The sequence below is a fragment of the Meles meles genome, chromosome 17, assembly GCF_922984935.1.
Source record: "Meles meles chromosome 17, mMelMel3.1 paternal haplotype, whole genome shotgun sequence".
Lineage (NCBI taxonomy): Eukaryota > Metazoa > Chordata > Mammalia > Carnivora > Mustelidae > Meles > Meles meles.
The window spans coordinates 52,344,862-52,363,700 of record NC_060082.1 but is presented as its reverse complement, the minus strand read 5'-3'; positions in this window follow the sequence as shown (position 1 = coordinate 52,363,700).

Genomic DNA, 18,839 nt, shown 5'->3' with positions numbered 1-18,839 from the left:
TCTGGGTGTCTTGGGATTCCTGAACATGATTCTTCTTAAGACTAACGTGTGTAAGAGTTTAGGACAAACATATTTCAAGGATGAAACATTTTTTAACTTTTTCACTAAACTAAAAAATAATCTTAAATGGCCTTTTGTCTTTAGGAGTCTTGGGCATCTAATGGAGTGATATAACAGCTCATTTTTTCCTACTCATACAGAAATGCAATTATTAGATGAAATGATAGGTTTAATTGTATTTTGGAGAGTTGGACTCTGTTATCACTGACATATCCATGAAGAGAGGAGACAGTAGCTATAGGACGGTAAGATTGGATGGCTTTTCTAAGTGTCACTGATGCCTACGGAAGGATAATGAACCGCTGAGGGCAAGTAATCAGGTAATTGAAAGCCAGATGTGAAAACAGGGCCTCTTTAGTTGCATACAGCATTCTCATTTCCTACAGCAGGAGTCAAAGGGAAAAAGGAGAGAATGAAGACCAAGCCAGGACTTAATAGAGTAGCAGAATTTCAAAGACAGTTGACCAAGACAGATCTGTTATGCAAGGTCAGGGTCCTTATCGGGAAAATTGGACACATCAGATACAACATCTAGTTGGATCCCCTTCCAAAAGATTTTTTTTTTAAGATTTTATTTATTTTTTTGACAGAGAGAGATCACAAGTAGGCAGAGAGGCAGGCAGAAAGAGTGAGAGGGAAGCAGGCTCCCTGCTGAGCAGAGAGCCCGATGTGGGACTCAATCCCAGGACCCTGAGATCATGACCTGAGCCGAAGGCAGAGGCTTAAACCACTAAACCACTGAGCCACCCAGGCACCCCCCCCCCTCCAAAAGATTTTAATTCCACAAGCTCCTGGGAAAGGTCCGAGTCTATAGACCTATATCCCTGTAATCCTCACTAACTCCCTAACCCTACTCCATGATAGGAGACACTAAAGAGACTTCTCTTGTGCAAGACAATACATGCACCACTCAGGATCCTCATAACTCAGCTGGGACCAAACTGGCCCAGCTAAGGGAAGATAGAGACTATACACTAAAGGGACCATAAGATAGTACACAGGTACTGATAGGAGTTGGAGGAGATCCTGAGGATGCCTGAAGAAAGGAGCCAGAATATAAGATTGAATAGAGTTTTTCACTTGGAAGTACTCCCCCAAGATACAGAATTTAATTCCCTAGTAAAGATTCCAGGAGTTAGTGCAAACTTGCTACTAGCATGGCTACCAGAAACATGGGAAAGTGATGGCCCACTTGAGTTAAAAAATGGCCCAGTTGAGTGGAGTTAAAATCCAGAACTGCCTTGGCAGAGACAGTGGAGCTAAAAGTCTCAGGGAAACAGGTGTGCTGGATATACTACGGCTGGAAGGCCAAGAGGAAACACCACGGACAAAGGTCCTGAGGTTCAGAGGTGCACTAGCACCACAAAAAATTCGGAGGTGACTCTTCTATAGAGACCCCTCTACCGAACAATGTTGGCTGATAGCAGCAACAGGGATGATAGGACTCTGAAACAACAGAGCCAGGTGGCAACCTAAAACCATCCAAAGCCAGGAAGTCACGATTACTCTCCTGATGGCAAGGTCAGAGTGGCAGCCAAGAGGGCCAGAACCACAGAGAGGTATGAGATAATTCCTATAACAGTGTCCCTAGAGACAAATAGATGGGCAGTCACCCAGCTTGTACTACTGAGCTTATACTAGCAGAAGTCAATGATGGGCAACTTCAAAGCTGAGGGCAGTTGCCCTAGTAAAAAGTCATAATCCCTTGCCCGATTTCTGAACCTGAGCACTGAGAACTGCTGTCAAAAGAGATGGCTGGGTCCATAGGAGGGAAAACACTGCAATATCATGGCAAGTGTACACAATAATGATTAGGTAACTGCCCATTAGGAAAAAGGGAATACCCAGACGTTTGAGGATGGTTGGACTTAGGGGATGAGTTGTCATTAATGGCCTCAATCATCATGGCCCCCATGTTAGAGTGGGTCCTATGGGGGCCAGATAATAAATGTAGTCCTGACCAATGTCCAGTTTACAGAGATCCTCAACATCCATGGGCCCTCTCAGATAGGAATGACCTATTTGGTGGTTGGCTCAACCCCCACTTGGATCACGGGTCTGCAAAATAAGAGCTATCATATTGGAAAAGGCCAAGTGGAAGTCTCTCAAATTATCTTCCGTCAGGCATAAATAAATGTAAAGTCATATTGTGGGGAGAAGAGAACAGAGATTTATTGCCACATGCTATTTACCTCCTCCTCTCAGTCCTTATTTGACCAGTCTGATCCTGAAGAAACCACTCATGTTGTATCTGTGACTATGTTATTAGCTGTCTCCTTTTTCCTTCTTATATGGGTAGAATTCTTACGATGTGTGGTAGGTATGTGGTAGAATTCTTACGAGGAGTAGGAAGGGTCACTAAACTAGCACAATCTCAAGTATAATAACCCCAGTTGCCAGCACAGTGCCAGATCATTAGACCAGATCAATGCCACCTCAAGAATATAGTATACAGCCATTGATTGGGTGAAGGCATTCTTTTTTCTTTCCGTCAAAACAAAAGATCAGAAACAATTCACATTTCCATGGAAATAATAGGCATTAATAGTTTTGCTCCAAGACCACATTAAGTTCAAACACCTGTGCCAGCTGGACATCCACAGAACAACACATTCATCTATTTCAGTGACATATTGAGTCAGATGACCAAGAGGTGGCTGGCTTGCCAGAGACCTTTATAAGACAAGTGTGTTCCAGAGGGCTGGAGCTAAACCATGCAACAATTCAGGAACCTGCACAACTAACATTTTCAGGAGATCAGGGGTCAGGTCCAGCAACCAGGACATCTGCAAAACAAAAGACAAATTATTGCATCTTTTACCTCACTATGAAGAAGGAAACAGGCCTGGTGAGCCTCTTCAAGTTCTTGAGTCAGCATATTCGATACCTAGAGATACTGTTCTGACTCATGCACCCTGTGACAGAGAAGGCAGCCAACTTTAAGTGAATCCTGGAGCAGAAGAGACCTCTCTGCAGCCAGCACAGGCTACCGGGCAGGAAGTCCGATCCATATGATCTGACAGGCCTCCTGGGATTAGAGGTATCCTTGGAGAGGAAAGACACCATGTGGAGTCTGTGGCAAGTTCCTGTGAGAGAATCACAAGGCAAGCCCCAGGGCTCTGCAGCAAGGCCATGCCATCTGCAGGGAAGAATTGTAGGTTGTTGGAAAACAGTCCCTAACCTGCTAGGAGGCCCTGGTAGAGAGAATCACCAAGTACTTTGTGACCAAAGTTGCCCATTAAATGCAGGGTCTTCTAAGACCCAATGAGACTAGCCCAGCAACAACCCATCATAAAGTGGAAGTGGGACCTCCAACAGGAGGAGAGGGTTCAAGCAGCCTGAGTGAACAGGTAACCCAGACCCCTGGTCATCTACCATGATTACCCAGAGGTTCCTCTTCCTGGGCACACCTATGGCAGGATGAGGGACCCTGTAAGCCCAACTGGAAGAGGAGGGGGAAAACCCAAGTTGTTGCATGGATGGGCTGACTCCATACGTAAGAGCCAGCTGAAGTTGGCTAGCCTCATACGGGGTGAAGGGCGGTGGGGAGGGGCCTTAAAAGATAGTAATAAGAGAAAATCCTCTCAATATTCAGAGCTTTGAGTAGTGCCCTTGGTGTAGAAAAAAGAAGTGTCCCAAGGTTAGAATATATTGGCAAATGGCCCAGCTAGCTGATGAGGAAAAACAGGAAAATTAGGGATAAGGGGTCTGGGATGAAGGTGTGTGGATGGACTTAGAGAAGAGGACTTGAAGGAGGAAAATCTTTGTATTATATGTTCAAATCCCCAGAGAGCATCCACCATTGATGAAGAACTAAATCAAGTAGACGGATGACTCAGCCCACTGGCCTCAGCCAACCTCTATCATCAGCCACCCCAGTGTTGGCACAACGGAAACATGAACAAAATGTGGAAGCAGAGATGAAGGTTATTCATAGGCCAACAGCAAAGACTCTCACTTACCGAAGATAATTTGGCTACTGCTGCCACTAAAGTTATCCTATAGCAGGAAATGCCTATAGCAGCAACCAACACCAAGTCCCCAGTAGAGCACCATATTGATTGGTCTTCAAGAGACAAACCAACCACTTGGTAGCAGTTTGACTACCTTGGGCTCTTTCCAGTCTGGAAAGTTCAGATATCTGTTCTTTGTTCTCAGAAGAATAGATGCATATACAGGTCATGGGTCAGCCTTGCCTTTCCTGAGCACAGTCTCAACCAGCACCACCATATGAAGGTTTATGGACTGTTCCATCCACTGGCATGGGATTCCACAGCCTATCACCTCAGACCAGAGGACCAACTTTATAGCAGAGAGGTTCTGTGAAAGAGCTTGTGAACATGGAGTTCACTCTATCATAGCATAGAATTCATCTCACAGCTGCCAGCCCGGAAGAGCACCGAAATGGTATAGGGAGGACACATAGTGCCCCATCAGAGGCAACACGTGGCGTATGGTGTCATTCTCCAAGATCTGGTACATGCGTTGAAACAAAAACCTGTATATGGTGGTTCTGTGCCCACGAAAAGGACACACGGGTCTGAGTACCCAGGAGCAGAAGCAGGAGTAGCTCCACTTACCACTGTGTTCATTAATCCACTTTCTGCTTTCTGTCTCCCTAACTCAGCTCTGCAGGACTGGTAATCCCACTGAATTATGAGCTCAGGAATTGGGGGCTTCCTATGTCCAAGCACGAGCAGGCAGGAAGAGGAATCACCTTCCTGATAGTGTCATCGACCCTGATCACCAGGAAGAGGAAGGGCCGCTATCACACGCTGTGGGCAGGGAAGATTACGTTTGGCACCCGAGGGTAGAAAAAATGTTTGTGTTTCCGCGGACACTAGGTATCATTTATATCACACCTTTCCGGATTATCAGAATCTGGTCGTGTTCCTTGTCTTCAAGTAATTTTTCAACTTTTTGTAAATCGTAGGTAATTATATGTAAATTCTGTCTCTTCTGGGAGTGATTTTAATTGATGTATTCCGCACTGCATTAAAAAATTTTGTCCCTACTTGGAATTCATCCCAATATCCCTTAGTGCCAAATATGCTTGTGCTCTTTGACTTTCTTGAATTTTCTATGTATACGCTTATCTCATCCCTCTTTGTATCTGTTTGAGGGTCCTGACTTTTTTTTTTCCTGAAAAGAAAATTATCTTTTAATACATGTGACTCGGCACCTTTTGTACTCTCTGGCCCAATAGTGATGGTAAATGGAAAGCTATAGGAACCTCCGCTTACAAAGGGGCTCAGGTCCCCTGGGAGGAGGGCTGGGTCATATCAGACCAGCCTCTGAAGCCAGAGGAATGGTAAGCGAAGATGAGAGAACCCAGCCGCACCACCGGGGGCTGGCTCATCCTACTAACTCCCCTTTCAGAGTTTCTCCTCAGGAAGAAGCATTCGCCATAATCCTGGAAGAGACGCTGCCTGAACATGTATGGAAAAGCAAACTGAATGGAACAAGGAGTGAACTGTATGGGACCCAGAACTGCGCCGCGCACACCTCTCTCCAAGGAAGGACTTGCTTCCCAGGTGTGGGGGCTGAGGGTCTGACAGCTCCTTCGGGGTCTGCCTCGGGGGCCGAAAGCTGCCTCACCCAAAACCATGTCCTTCCTGACTCAGTGACTAGACAAATCCCCACAGAGTGACTGTACTTTATTCTGGGGACACGAAGGCCCAGCCATCTTGTCCCCACACACAAAACTCAGAGGTACAATATTCACCCCAGAGTTCCATGCTGGGTTGGCCCCGGTTTGGTCAGGCCTGCCCTGCGGTTCAACTTCTCCCTACCTCAGCCGGCTTCTCCCCCTTACTTTCACAGCTCGTCCACCCCAACTCTCTCTCACTGCCTTCTTTTGGAAAACCTGCCCTGAAGTGCTAGTGCCCTTGCTTCTAATCCTTCTTCCCTTATACTCTGGAATGTCATTGGTTTTATATTGTTGGTTTTTTTTTTAAACACCCGTGCAACCATGTCATTTCGTCACTGACTCTAAATCATCAGTGACTTATTGGACCAGGGTATTGGTTCCCCTATGTATGTCAGGAGATCCGAAAAAAACTGTGCTCTTGGGGCGACTGGGTGGTTCAGTCAGGTGAGCGTCTGTCTGCCTTCGGCTCAGGTCATGATCTCACGTCATGCTCCCTGCTCGGCGGGGCGCCTGCTTCTCGCTCTGCCTCCTGCTCCCCTGCTTGTGCGCACTCTCTCTCTCTCCGACAAATAAATAAGTAAAATCTTAAAATAAACAAAACTGTACACTCTTCTGTAATTTTAAACCTTACCCACAATCAGTTCTGTACATTATAGGACACAAGGCCCTTTGGAATCTGACCCATCTGCTAGTCCTCATCTCTGTCTGTCCTCAACATGGAAGCACCAGGAAGGTTCCAGCATGAGGCTGATACTCCGGAGAATTCTCCCCTCTTGCTCTTCACCTGCGCAGGCACTGCCAGCAAGCATTACTTCCTCGCTCCTTCTAGAAGACTAACATGCCCCTATTCTTGGACCGCTGGTACCCCCCTCCACCTTTAGAGTTCTCCTTATCTTCTTTTCCTTCCTTTTTTAAATTGAAGTTTGGTCAGCACACAACGTTGCATTAGTTTCAAGTGTGTAACACAGTGATTCAGCAACTCTACACGTTATGCTAGGCTCCCCACCAGTGAAGCTGCCATCTGTCACCGTACACCGTCATCACATTACCATTGGCTCTATGCCTTATCTGTACCTTTCTTCCCTATGACTCAATGAGGCCATAACTGAGGACTGTAGCTCCCACTCTCCTCCCCCATTTTGCCCATCTCCCTACCCGCTCTTCTCTGGCAACCATCCGTTTGTTCTCTGCATGGATGGGTCTGTTTCTACTTTTTCGTTTCTTTTGTGCCTTATATTCCACACAGGAGTAAAGTCATGGTATTTTTTCTTTCTCTCACTTATTCCACTTAGTTTAATACCTTCTAGGTCCATCCATGTTGTCGCAAATGGCAAGATCTCATCCTTTTTTAAATTGCTGAGTAATAGAGCACTCCTTATCTTTACTAAATCTGGTCACTTGTCAGTCTACCCACCGCTTCTAATTCCCCACACTAGCCTGTTCTCAATGGCTAGAATGCTGTCCAACCATAATGTCTGGTTTACATTGGGAAATATGAGTTGGATAAATTCACCAAAAGATCATTGTTTGTGTATTCCTAACTGCCAAAAACAGAAAACAAGAAAATATCCACCAATAAGTAAATGGATGAACAAATGGGGTATACAGTCTTAGTCTGGTAAGGCTACCATAAAAAAATAGTACGCACTATGTAGCTTAAACCACAGAAATTTATTCTTCCTTGTTCTGGAAGCTGGAAGTCCAGGATTAAAGTGTCAGCAGATTTGGTGTCTGCAGAGGCCTTTCTCCTTGGCTTGCTGATGACTACCTTCTCACTCTCTCCTCACATGGCCCTTTCTCTGTGGATGTGTCAAAAGATAATGTTTAAAAGAGGGCATGATCGTGCCTCTCATGTAGCTGTAATAGTTGTAAGAGGAACACGTGTCAGAGATGTGATTTAAGTCATTAATGAAGGAGAGAACCAGTACCATGGTACCACCTAAGCAAAAGAGAATCCAAAACACAAATATACAGACATCTGGAAAGCTGAGAAACATTTACAAATAAACACAAAATCAGCAATATTTTGCTGGTCAGTATCCATGAAAATATCCACTAAATACAACTGGCTTTTCCGTGGACAAAAGTCATTTGCGTGACTATCCATTTTTCTACAACTTAGAGCATTGTAAAATAGCCTAGACAATCTGGAAGGATGCAGTGGACAGTGCCCCCAATGATCTTCTTAGTCCAATGTCTTTCCCGTTTTCCCCTGCAGTTTAATTAATGGCTAACCTTTCCACCCCAAATTATGCATTTAATTATCCAGTTATTTAACATATTTTTTTTTAAAAAAACACACAACAAAATGCTTTGTTCTCGGCTACGCTAGAGAACAATCCTTTCCGGCTTTAGCCAGTTAGCTAAAGCCAGCAGTCTGGTTTGGGTCCCCGGGGAGAGGGAATCCCCCTGTCTGCTGTCCTCTCGTTTCCTCTAAATTTTCACAGATACGGCCCAATTCTTAGCAAGAGATATTATTAACAATATCAATATTAGCAAGGGAAAAGACTTTGTTGTCTTAGCTGCTCGGAAGAGTTAGAAAAAGCTAACCGCCTTTTCTGGTGGTGTGTAGGGCTCTACCAACCGTGATTTTCACCATGGCTTTCCTGGGGGAGAGAGAAAAGTCTCGTGGGCCCAGCTCCCAAGGCAGGTACAGAAATGGGGCTGGATGCTGGGGGAGAAAGGTTGGGGAAAGAACCCAAGGGGGAGAAAGGAGAACAGGAGTCTAGTGAGGCCGTTCCGAGTGGACGGCATCTAGGAGGGAAGTTAACAGCCGTGAACCACACAGACTGCGTCTCTAGACGTAGCAGCTTGTGAAGGGGGACTCAGGCGGCTCAAAGGGCAGGACTTTGCCCGTGTTCAGTCAGAACTTTCAAGTGCTTGAAAACCCTCAGACACTGGCCCTGGCAGAAGGCTTTCTAAGAAGCTGCATAGAACCCACACGTTGGCCGGACCCCTGAGCCCACCTGAATGGGCTCTGCTCCCTCAGCTCAGGGAAGGGAGTGCTCCACGCCCTGTCTCGGCCCGCAGAGACCTCTCCCAGGATGCCCTGAAAAGCCACTGTGCGACAGGCACATCACATCCTGGACACACGCTCCCACACACAACCCTGGGTCTCCCCCAGAGACTCCCTCGGGGCACCCTTACCTCCCCTGGGTCTCCCCCCTTCGCTCTCTTCCATAGCGCTTTTAAACCTGTTGGGGGCCCGCCCTCTTGAGTCAGGAGCTCTTTACCTTTTATGACCAGCTGGTCTGTTTATTACTTTCAAGGCACTAAGTTTGCTAAAGAAAAAAAAATTGCCTAACAAACCAACCATTTCTATTGCATAATAATCCTTGTCCCCATGACAACGGATGCCGCCATACTGAGCTGATACAATATCAGTCAAAAGCAAAGACACTTCTCATGGTAAATGTATAATTTCCATTCGGCTTCTTTAAATATTGAAAATAGCCTATGCTTTTCTCCCCATTTGGTGTCTGGGGACCCCAGGTTGGGAACTTCTGAGGGCTAGTGTTGAGCAGGTGCCGATCGAGCTGCCCTAGTTCTCCCTTTTCACAGATGGGCAAACTGAGGCTGTTAATTTTAAGGTGAATTGGCATAATCAAGTTGACAAAGAATCAGAGTATAAACTGAGTTTTTTTTTTTTTTTTAAGTCTCCCCTTTTTGGTCTCTGACTCCTAGCACTAGGTTTTCTTTTCTTTTCTTTTCTTTTTTTTAAGATTTTATTTATTTATTTGACAGACACAAGTAGGCAGAGAGGCAGGCAGAGAGAGAAGAGGAAGCAGGCTCCCTGCTGAGCAGAGAGCCTGATGCGGGGCTTGATCCCAAGACTCTGGGATCATGACCTGAGCCAAAGGCAGAGGATTTAACCCACTGAGCCACCCAGGCGCCCCAGCACTAGGTTTTCTTAAAAACAAAAACACATAAAATAGAGCTGGGAGGGACTGCCACTGGCCCCCGAGGGAGCCTTTTCTACTTGCAGATGGACCTGTCTGTGGGATCTTGGATTTTCTGTACAGCAGCTGCCTGCTCCTTCCCTGGGGTGGAGAGGCCTCGCCTACCCCGGGAAGAAGGAACCTGAGAAGTTGGGTTGTCCCAAGTCGGTGTCCAGGATGTTGACTCTTATTTTGAGGGAAAGGGCTTCTGGGGTCAGTTACTTTTGAGAAAGGCGGGGTTAGACAAATGTAAGCTGGTTTTGTTGAGTTGAGTTGAGTTTTCACTGTGGGACTTCCTTCGAAATGCTTCTGGGCCTAATGACCTGGCGGGAGAATGACATAGCATATATTATCACCCAAACTTACGGGACCTGAATTCTCTTTTTCACAGGAGACCTATTAATACCTCATGGAACCCTGGGGTTCCGGGGAACATTAGTTTGGGACCTGTGAGCCCAGTCCACCATTTCCAGAAGAAGAAACTAAACTCCATGGAGTGACCAGGCCAAGTTGTTCCCACGTTGCTAGAGTCCAATCCTGGACTTTTCAAATCTTGGTCTTTCCCTCCATACCTCACCTGCCATGTCCCTTAATTTCACCCCAGAAAAAACTTAGCAGGAGATCAGAGACATGGAGGGAATTCTGCTCAGAGAGAAGCTGCTTCTGAGGCTCATGTGTGTCCTCAGCAAAATCGCCCAGGCTGGTGGGGGCAGGAGGGCCCTGGGAGGCAGGGACCCCACAGGACCACAGGAAGAGGAATGGCACGGCCGGGGGTCTAGAAAGGGCTTCCCTCTGGGGGCCCCAGATAATCCTAGTTCTAAGGCAGCCCCCCGCAGCGAGGGAGGCCCCAAAGGCACCTTCCACTCAGGAAGCACAGGCTTCCCTTCCCCGGGCACCACAGGCAGGCCTCTTCCCGGAGTGCCCCTGCGAGCCCGCATCTCCCGGCCTGGGTGGGAGAGACCCGGGCCAGGGACTCCCAGGGGCCTCCGGGGAAGGTGTCTCTGGGAGGAAGAGAGGAAGCTGCGGCCAGGAGTGAGGGCTCCGCGGGGCTCCAGGCCGACTTGCCCGCTTGCCTGAGGCCACGTTCTAGGGGCTGCAGGCGCCAAGATAAACAGGCACTGGGCCCCCTTCGAGAACAGCCTCGGGCACTCACTCCAGACACAGGTGGCCACAACGAGCAATGACGAGCTACAGCTTTCCGGGGGGCCGTGGTGCTGCCACGGCTCAGATGTCCAAAAGCAGCTTCTGAGATTCGGGGAGCCCTCTCCCACCCAACACCTGAGCCACTCTGCTTGGCCAGGTTAGACCTCCATTGGCCAAGCCAGGTCCTCCTCCCTTCCTGCCTGCCCCTCAGAGTGTGGGAGGGGCACACTGCGCAGCTGTCCTCATGCCTAGGGGACCACCCCTGTCGAGCCCTGGGGACGGGACTCGATTTGAGAGGAAAACATTCTTGGGGGGCGCTGATCTGAGAACAGCAGCCTGGTGGGGCCTGGGTGGGACTCTCCCTGATACGCGACACAGCCAGGTGTGTGGATTCCCAAGCCTGGCTGGGGCTGGGGACAGGGTCGCTCACCAGGCTTGTTAACTGTGGGCAAGTTTCTTTGGGTCTTGGCATCCTCCTCTGCAAGATCAGAATTGGGAGGCTTGTTGGGGGGTGACTTACAGGCCACGCAGTGCTGCCCCAGTAGGCACCTGCCTTCCATGAAAGGAGGATGGAGGTGGAGGACAGTGTTTAACCCATATCCCTTTGGGTGTGAGGGGCGATGCCGGGAGCGGCGCCCACAATCCAGGACCCCAGCCCATCAGCCCTGAGAACCTCCTTAGAGAGTCTCTTCAACAAGTACATGCATTTCCACCAACCTCATTGCCTTCGTCTCATTCGATCAAGTTCATTCCCAGACCTGAGCTTGACCCTCTGCCAAATTGGTCCCCAGACGATCTGTGACATCTTGAGGCCACCACGTACCAGCTAGGGAACCTTGAGCAAAGTTGTTAGTCTCTTTGAGCCTTGGTGTACTCATCTATAAAACGGGAATGATAATATCAATTCTGGGGTTGCCAGGTGAATTAGACTAATGACAAAGGCAAAGTGGGCTGATTCCAAAGATCAGGCCTTAGTCTCTGCTTAGAGCTTAAGGACGCACGGAAGTGACAAAAAGATGAACCCACCCAAAAGGCGCCGCAGTGAGAGGTGTTAGGACTCAAGGAAGGGGTATTTACTCTGGCTGGCGCCCCCCAGGTGGGGCAGGAAGGACCCTCCAGGTGGGGAGTTCGCAGACGTGTTCATGGAACGTGAACTCCAGGGTGAAGTGAACAGCGTGTGGGGTGCGTACAGGAGTTGAGGATGTGAGACGAGGTCGGAGAAGGTGGGTTGAGGGGCTATCAGGCCTGTGAGCCCGCTGGGGACCACATTTCACTGGTCACGAGGACTCTGGTCACAAGCTCTTAGAACGATCAGCAGGTAGCTGTAGCAAGAGCCACGGGATCGAAGCAGGGAGGCCAGGCCGGAGGGGGGTTCAGGTCTGTGATGGCGATCCCAGTGCTCCAGACTGGGATAGAGGCAAGGAGATGGGAGAGGAGATGCCTCCACGAGAAGGGAAACGGGCAGCATTGTTGTCTTGGAAGGTGAGGGAGAGAAAACTTCTCAAGTTGCTGGCATGGGTGACTGATGATGCCACTCTCTGCGGGAAGATTCAGGGAAGGGGAAGATGATCTGCTCAGACGCCACCGTGTCAAGTTAAAGTGTCTGAACAGGTGGGGGTGTCCCCCGCCCGGCTGTGGAGCACGCGGTAGGAACTTGAGCATGGAGGTGAGGAGTGGGGGTCTACAGCACGCAGAGGTGGATGCTTGGACGGCTTGGATTTAGATGATGTCCCTCTGGAAGCACACACAACGGAAGACTGGGGAGACGAGCTCCAGGGGACAGACCAGGGGCAGGAAGAAGAGTCAAGAAGGAGCAATTAGAAATGAGCGAGGAGGGGCACCTGGGTGGCCCAGTGGGTTAAGCCTCTGCCTTCGGCTCAGGTCATGATCCCAGGGTCTGGGATTGAGCCCCGCATCGGGCTCCCTGTTTGGCTGGGAGTCTGCTTCCTCCTCTCTCTCTGCCTGCCTCTCTGCCTGCTTGTGATCTCTATCAAATAAATAAAATCTTTTAAAAAAGAAAGAAAGAAATGAGTGAGGATAACCAGGAAAGAGAGAGTCATGGAAGCTGAAGGAAGAGACAGATCCAAAAGGGACCGAGTCACAGTCTCCTAAATCCTGCAGCCCTGGACCCCTGGCCCTTGGGAGCAGGGCAAGATCACTACGCAGTTGCAAAGATGACGGCTGTTTTTCTGTGAAGGGAAGACTCATTCGGAGCTAGAATGAGCAACGTTTCTTCCTTTTTAACATTTTTCATGAATTAACAAAGTTTTTAGCCACAAGGCCGCCCGTGCAAGGCGCAGGTGATTCTTGTCTCCTCCTGGACATTCAGGAACGCAGCAGAGAAAAGTGGTGCGGGTGTGGTCTTTGCGGGTGTGAACAGGAGTCAGCTCGGTCTTCTCCATTCACTCACTTCGGGGCTGAATCCTGACTCCGCCACCTACTGTCCTGTGGGTTACTTGACCTTTCTACACCTCATGGCTTTGCCTGGAAATGTGAGTTCTTCCTGATGAGCGTTGCTGAGAAGATTCTGTAAAAGGACACATATGAAGCACTTAGCATGGTCTTCGCACATTGGCGTTTAAGAAATGTTAGCTGTGGGGCTCCTGCGTGGCTTAGTCCCTTAAGTGTCTAGCTTCAGCTCTCTGGTCATGATCTCGGGGTCCTGGGATGGAGCCCAGCTCAGTGGGGAGCCTGCCTCTCCCTCTTTCTCTGCCCCTCACTCCCCCCTCCTGGCTTGTGCTCCATGCTCTCCCTCTCTATTGAAATAGAATCTTTTTTTTTTTTAATGTTAACTACAAAAATAACATAATAATAATTTTTAATCTGGTCAACAAATATTTATTGAGTGCCTACTATGTGCCAGGCAATATGCTAGTACAGAACTGTCCAGCAGAAATACAATGCAAGTCCTAGTGGTTATTAGCTGTTTGTACTTCCTCTTCTCCTGTAAACACTTTATGTGCTTTGCTCATGTTTCCTCTGTTCTTTAATGTAGTGGCATCATATCATGACTTAAATTTGTACTGATGACTAATGACGAGTGATTTCGAACACCTAGTCACATGTTTGTTGATCATTTGGATATCCTTTTTGGGAAATGCCTACTCAAGTCTTTTGTCCATTTTTAAACTTCATTTCTGTCTTCTCATGATTTTAAGAATTTCAGGTATCGGTTTGGCAGACAGATATTGCAAACATCTTCTCCAGGTCTGTGATTTGCCTTTTCACTATCTTAAAGGTATTTTCTGACACACAGAGCTTCCTAATTCTAACGAAGCCCAGTTTATCATTTCTGTTTTTCAAGTTTGTATCTTTTGACCCCTTTAGGAAAGATTTCCCAACATCAACCCAACATCACAAAGATCTTCTCCTGTTTTCTCCTAGAAGCTTGACTGGCTTTCATATTTTGTTCTATGATCGATCTCTCATTAGTTCCTGTGAATGCTAAGAGGTAGGGGTCAAGGGGTCAAGATTTACTTCCTTTCCAGTGTGGAATACAACTGACCCAGCACTGGATATTGAAAAGATCATCGTCTCTTGCACTGCACTGCTGTGGAACTTCGGCTGTAAATCAGGAGCTTGTACATGTGTGAGTCTGTTTCTGGACACTCTAGTCTATTCTATTTGTCTACACTTTTACTAATGCCACATTGTCTGAATTAGAGTCACTTTATTGTAAGTTTTGGTATTTACTAGTGGAAGCCCTCCAGCGCTGTTCTTTTTGAAAATTGTCTTAACTATTCTATATCTTTTACACGTCTGTGTAAACTTTAGAACCAGCTTGTCAATTGCTACCGGATAGAAAAACTGTTGTAATATAGATCAGAATGCATTGAATACTGTTATGGGTTGAGCTATGCCCCCCCAAAAAACTCATATGTTGGAAGTTCTAGCCCTCAGTACCTCAGAATATGACCTTGTTTGGAAATGGGATTGTTGTAGATGTAATTACTTAAGATGAGGTCATACTAGAGTAGGGTGAGTCCCTAATCCAATAAGACTGATGTCCTTACAAGAAGAGGAAACTTGGACACAGACACGCACAGAGTGAGAACGCCACATGAAGACTGAAGTTGAATTGCCACAAGCCAACTACCAGAGCTGGAAGAGAGGCCTGAAACTTACATCCTTCCCTAGAACCTTCAGATGGAGCATGGCCCTGCTGAGACCTCGATTTTGGACTTCTGTCCTCCAGAACTGTGAGACAACACATGTTCGTTGTGTCAGCCCCCTAGTTTGTGGTACTTCGTTACCACAGCTCCATAGAACTGAAACAAATACATTGAACAATTCTGGAGAAATTGACATCTTAACGATAATTTTTCTGATCTATGAACATGGTATATTCCTCCACTTATTCACATGATCTTTAATTTCAGTAATGTTTTGCAGTTTCTTTTTTTTTAAGATTTATTTACATATTTTAGAGAAAGAAAGAGAGAATATGTGAGCAAGGGGAGGGACAGAGGGAGAGGGAGACAAGCAGACTCCCCGCTGAGTAGGGAGCCTGACGTGGGGCTTGATCTCGTGATCCTGAGTTCATGAGCAGAGCTGAAATTGTGAGTAGGACACTTAACCGACTGAACCACCCAGGCATTCCTGTTTTGTAGTTTCAATGCAAAAGTCTTACATTGATCTTTGTCAGATTTTATTCCTAGGTAAGTGATGTTTTTTTTTTTTTTTTTTTTAAAGATTTATTTATTTGACAGAGAGAAATCACAAGAGAGGCAGGCAGAGAGAGAGGAAGGGAAGCAGGCTCTCCGCGGAGCAGAGAGCCCGATGCGGGACTCGATCCCAGGACCCCGAGATCATGACCTGAGCTGAAGGCAGCGGCTTAACCCACTGAGCCACCCAGGCGCCCCAAGTGATGTTTTTTGATGCTTTTCTTTGTGGTACTTTTTACAAATCTCACTTTCAACTCATTTATTGCTAAGTGTATAGAAATGTGATAGATTTTTATACATTGATTTTGTAGCCAGAAGCCTTGTTAAATTTACTTCTTAATTTTAAGAGTTTGTAGTTTCTTTTGGATTTTTCTATGATCATAGAATCAGCAGATAATTTTATTTGTTTCATGATTTATGCTTTTTTTTTCTTTTTCTAATTGTATCACACTGGATACGGCTTCCATTACAACACTGAATAGAATAGAATAGCCTATTGTACTGGACAGACTTTCCTTGTTCCTAAACTCAGGAAAAGTGTCCCATATTTCACTACTGAGGATCATATTAGTTATATATATTTTTTGTAAATGCCCTTTATTAGACAAAGAAAATGTAGGATCTGTTTTTATACTATGTGTCTATACTATGTATAGTAGGTACATATACTAATACGTACTATACATATACTATATTCATTATGTTACATTACTCTGTTTATTTTGGCATCAGTTCCTCTCTATTTTAATTATCATAAACTTATAATCCAATTCTGTATTTTGTAGGATAAACCTCCTTTCCTCCTTTTCTTCTTTCCTTTCTTTTATAATTTTTTTCTTAAATATTCTTGCCTAAATATAGAGTCTTGACTGAACTCACACTTGAATCTTTAAATTCAACGAAAATTTTCATCTTCATAATATACAGTAAATGTTGTGAGCACTAAGTAAGTATTTCTCCATTCACCCAGATCTTCTTTGACATATATAATAAAATGGGTTTTTTTCATGTAGTTTCTACATTTTTAAAAATTAGGAAATGTTTATGTACATTATATATACACTATATATTACACACATTCTACGTATGATATGTTATGTGCATACATATAATGTACATTGTAAAGAATAATAAACATCCGGGGCGCCTGGGTGGCTCAGTGGATTAAACCGCTGCCTTCGGCTCAGGTCATGATCTCAGGGTCCTGGGATCGAGCCCCGCATCAGGCTCTCTGCTCTGCAGGGAGCCTGCTTCCTCCTCTCTCTCTGCCTCTCTCTTTGCCTGCCTCTCTGCCTACTTGTGATCTCTCTCTCTGTCAAATAAATAAATAAAATCTTAAAAAAAAAAAAGAATAATAAACATCCATATATTCACTACCCAATTCAATAAAGCTTTACTCTGCCTCCGAAACTCTTCTCCCCAATTGTCATCCACCATTCTGTTCCCACACTGAGGAGGCCATTATATAATCATCTGTGTTAATAATTCTCTTGCTCCCTATTAGTGTGACCCCACAGGCATGGCATGTGTCCCTACAGAATGTATGGTTTAGTTTCATCTGTTTCTTTTCCTTGCTCTGTTTGCTCTACAACCTGTAAGAATCGGCCACATTGTTACCATTTTTCAATATCGTTGATCTCTAATGTTCCATTTTACAAATACACTAAATCATCCCTTCTACTATCGATAAACATGTGGATTATTTTCAGTTACCTTGTATTGTGAACAATGTTGCCATCAATGGGCTATTGCTTTTCTGGATTCTACTCCTATATTTCTTCATAGCCTCTCATATGTCTTAAGCAAATGACTACTCTATTTCCGAGCACTTTTCTGTCTTTTCTCAAGATGGAAAACTGTCACCAACATGACTTCAGGTCTCAGTCATGCTCCCGTACCTTTCTCCCTGAATCTGCTTTCATTCTGTAGGTGAGAGAAGTGACTGGGCCCAGATGGTAGTGATTACTGACAGGCAGGTGAAAGCCAGGTGTCCTCTCCTCCTGCGGATGCCGCCACCGGCGGTGCAGGCGTATTAGAGTAGGAGGGAGTAGGAGGGGGAGCATTCAAATACTTTCCTAAGCCCAGTCACTTCCCTGTGATTAGGATTATGAAATGAAAAGTCGTGGTTTGGACTCGGGCATGGGAACAGATGCCTGGCAGAGTGAGGGCAGAGGTGGAGTGAGGAGGCATCAAAGGCAGGCAAGTCTGAAGTCCTTATCTCCAGAGGAGGTCCCTGTCCCATCCTGGGCGACACCCTGTCCAGCCGCCTGGGGGAGTGGTTCAGGCTAATGCCGGCGAGGTAAGAACTGTGCTTCTCTTCTCCTTGGGACTTGGACAATTCAGGCCGGCGTGACACAGGAGAGCGTGTGTGCCCGTGCGTGTGCACGCCCGTGTGCTGGAGTGTGCAGAGAGGCATGACAAGGTGACTGCTCCCTGGAGGTGCCCCGCTGTCCTGTTGCCTGAATGGGTGAGCCTCGCCCACCCCGCCTGTGCTAGTCTCTCATTATCTGCTCTCTCCTCCCCGACCCGTTTCTTCTTCTGAGAGCTGCTCTCTCCCGATTTCCAGGCTCACTCAGAATCGAAGCTTAATGCCCCTTCCACTGTCTGTGATGCGTGAGCACTGGGGGAGGCGGGAGGAAGGGCAGGGCAAGCAGGCCTGGGCGTCAGGGGGAAACCAGAGGCAGTTAGGAAGCCTGGGTGCGGGGCCTGGCCCTGCCAGGGACTGACTTTCTCACAGACCCTGAGGCAGGACTGACCATGTCGAGCGAATGAACCAAATCCTTCGGAAATGACCTTGATCCCTGTGGCAAGCAGTGGCCCCTCTTCTCCTGTCAGGCAGCCTTACTTGATAGGGACTTTTGCTTTCTTTCTTTGAGCTGCTTGGCATTTAGTCAATGCCTTTCATGCGGCAGGCACGTGGTAGGGGCCGGGGACGCAGATCCAGATCAGGAAGTGCTCTGTGACCGTCAGTGTGATAAATGGTCTGGCTGCAGCGGTTAGGAGGCCTGTGGAAGGAACTGGGGAAGACGTCCCTGAGGGGGGCCATTTGAGCTGTGCTGAAGATCTCCTCGGAGACAGCCAAACTGTATGTGAGGGGAAGCAGCGTGTTTCAGGCTGAAGGAAAGCCTGGGAAAGGCAAGGACAGCCACACTGTGTGGAAGCAGTTCTGTGTGGCAGGCGTGCAGGACGGGCTGTCGGGCTGGGAGCTGAAGCCGGAGGTCCACAGGCTTTACGAAGGGGTTGGAGTCTGAACACAGGACACTTCTCCAACCTGACTGGGCCCGAAAAGCACTTGGGTCGTTAGAAGGCTGGTTCCGGGCCTTACTCCAGCCGCCAGAGTCAGAATCTCCATGAGCAGACCTTGGACTCAGCCTCTCACCGGTG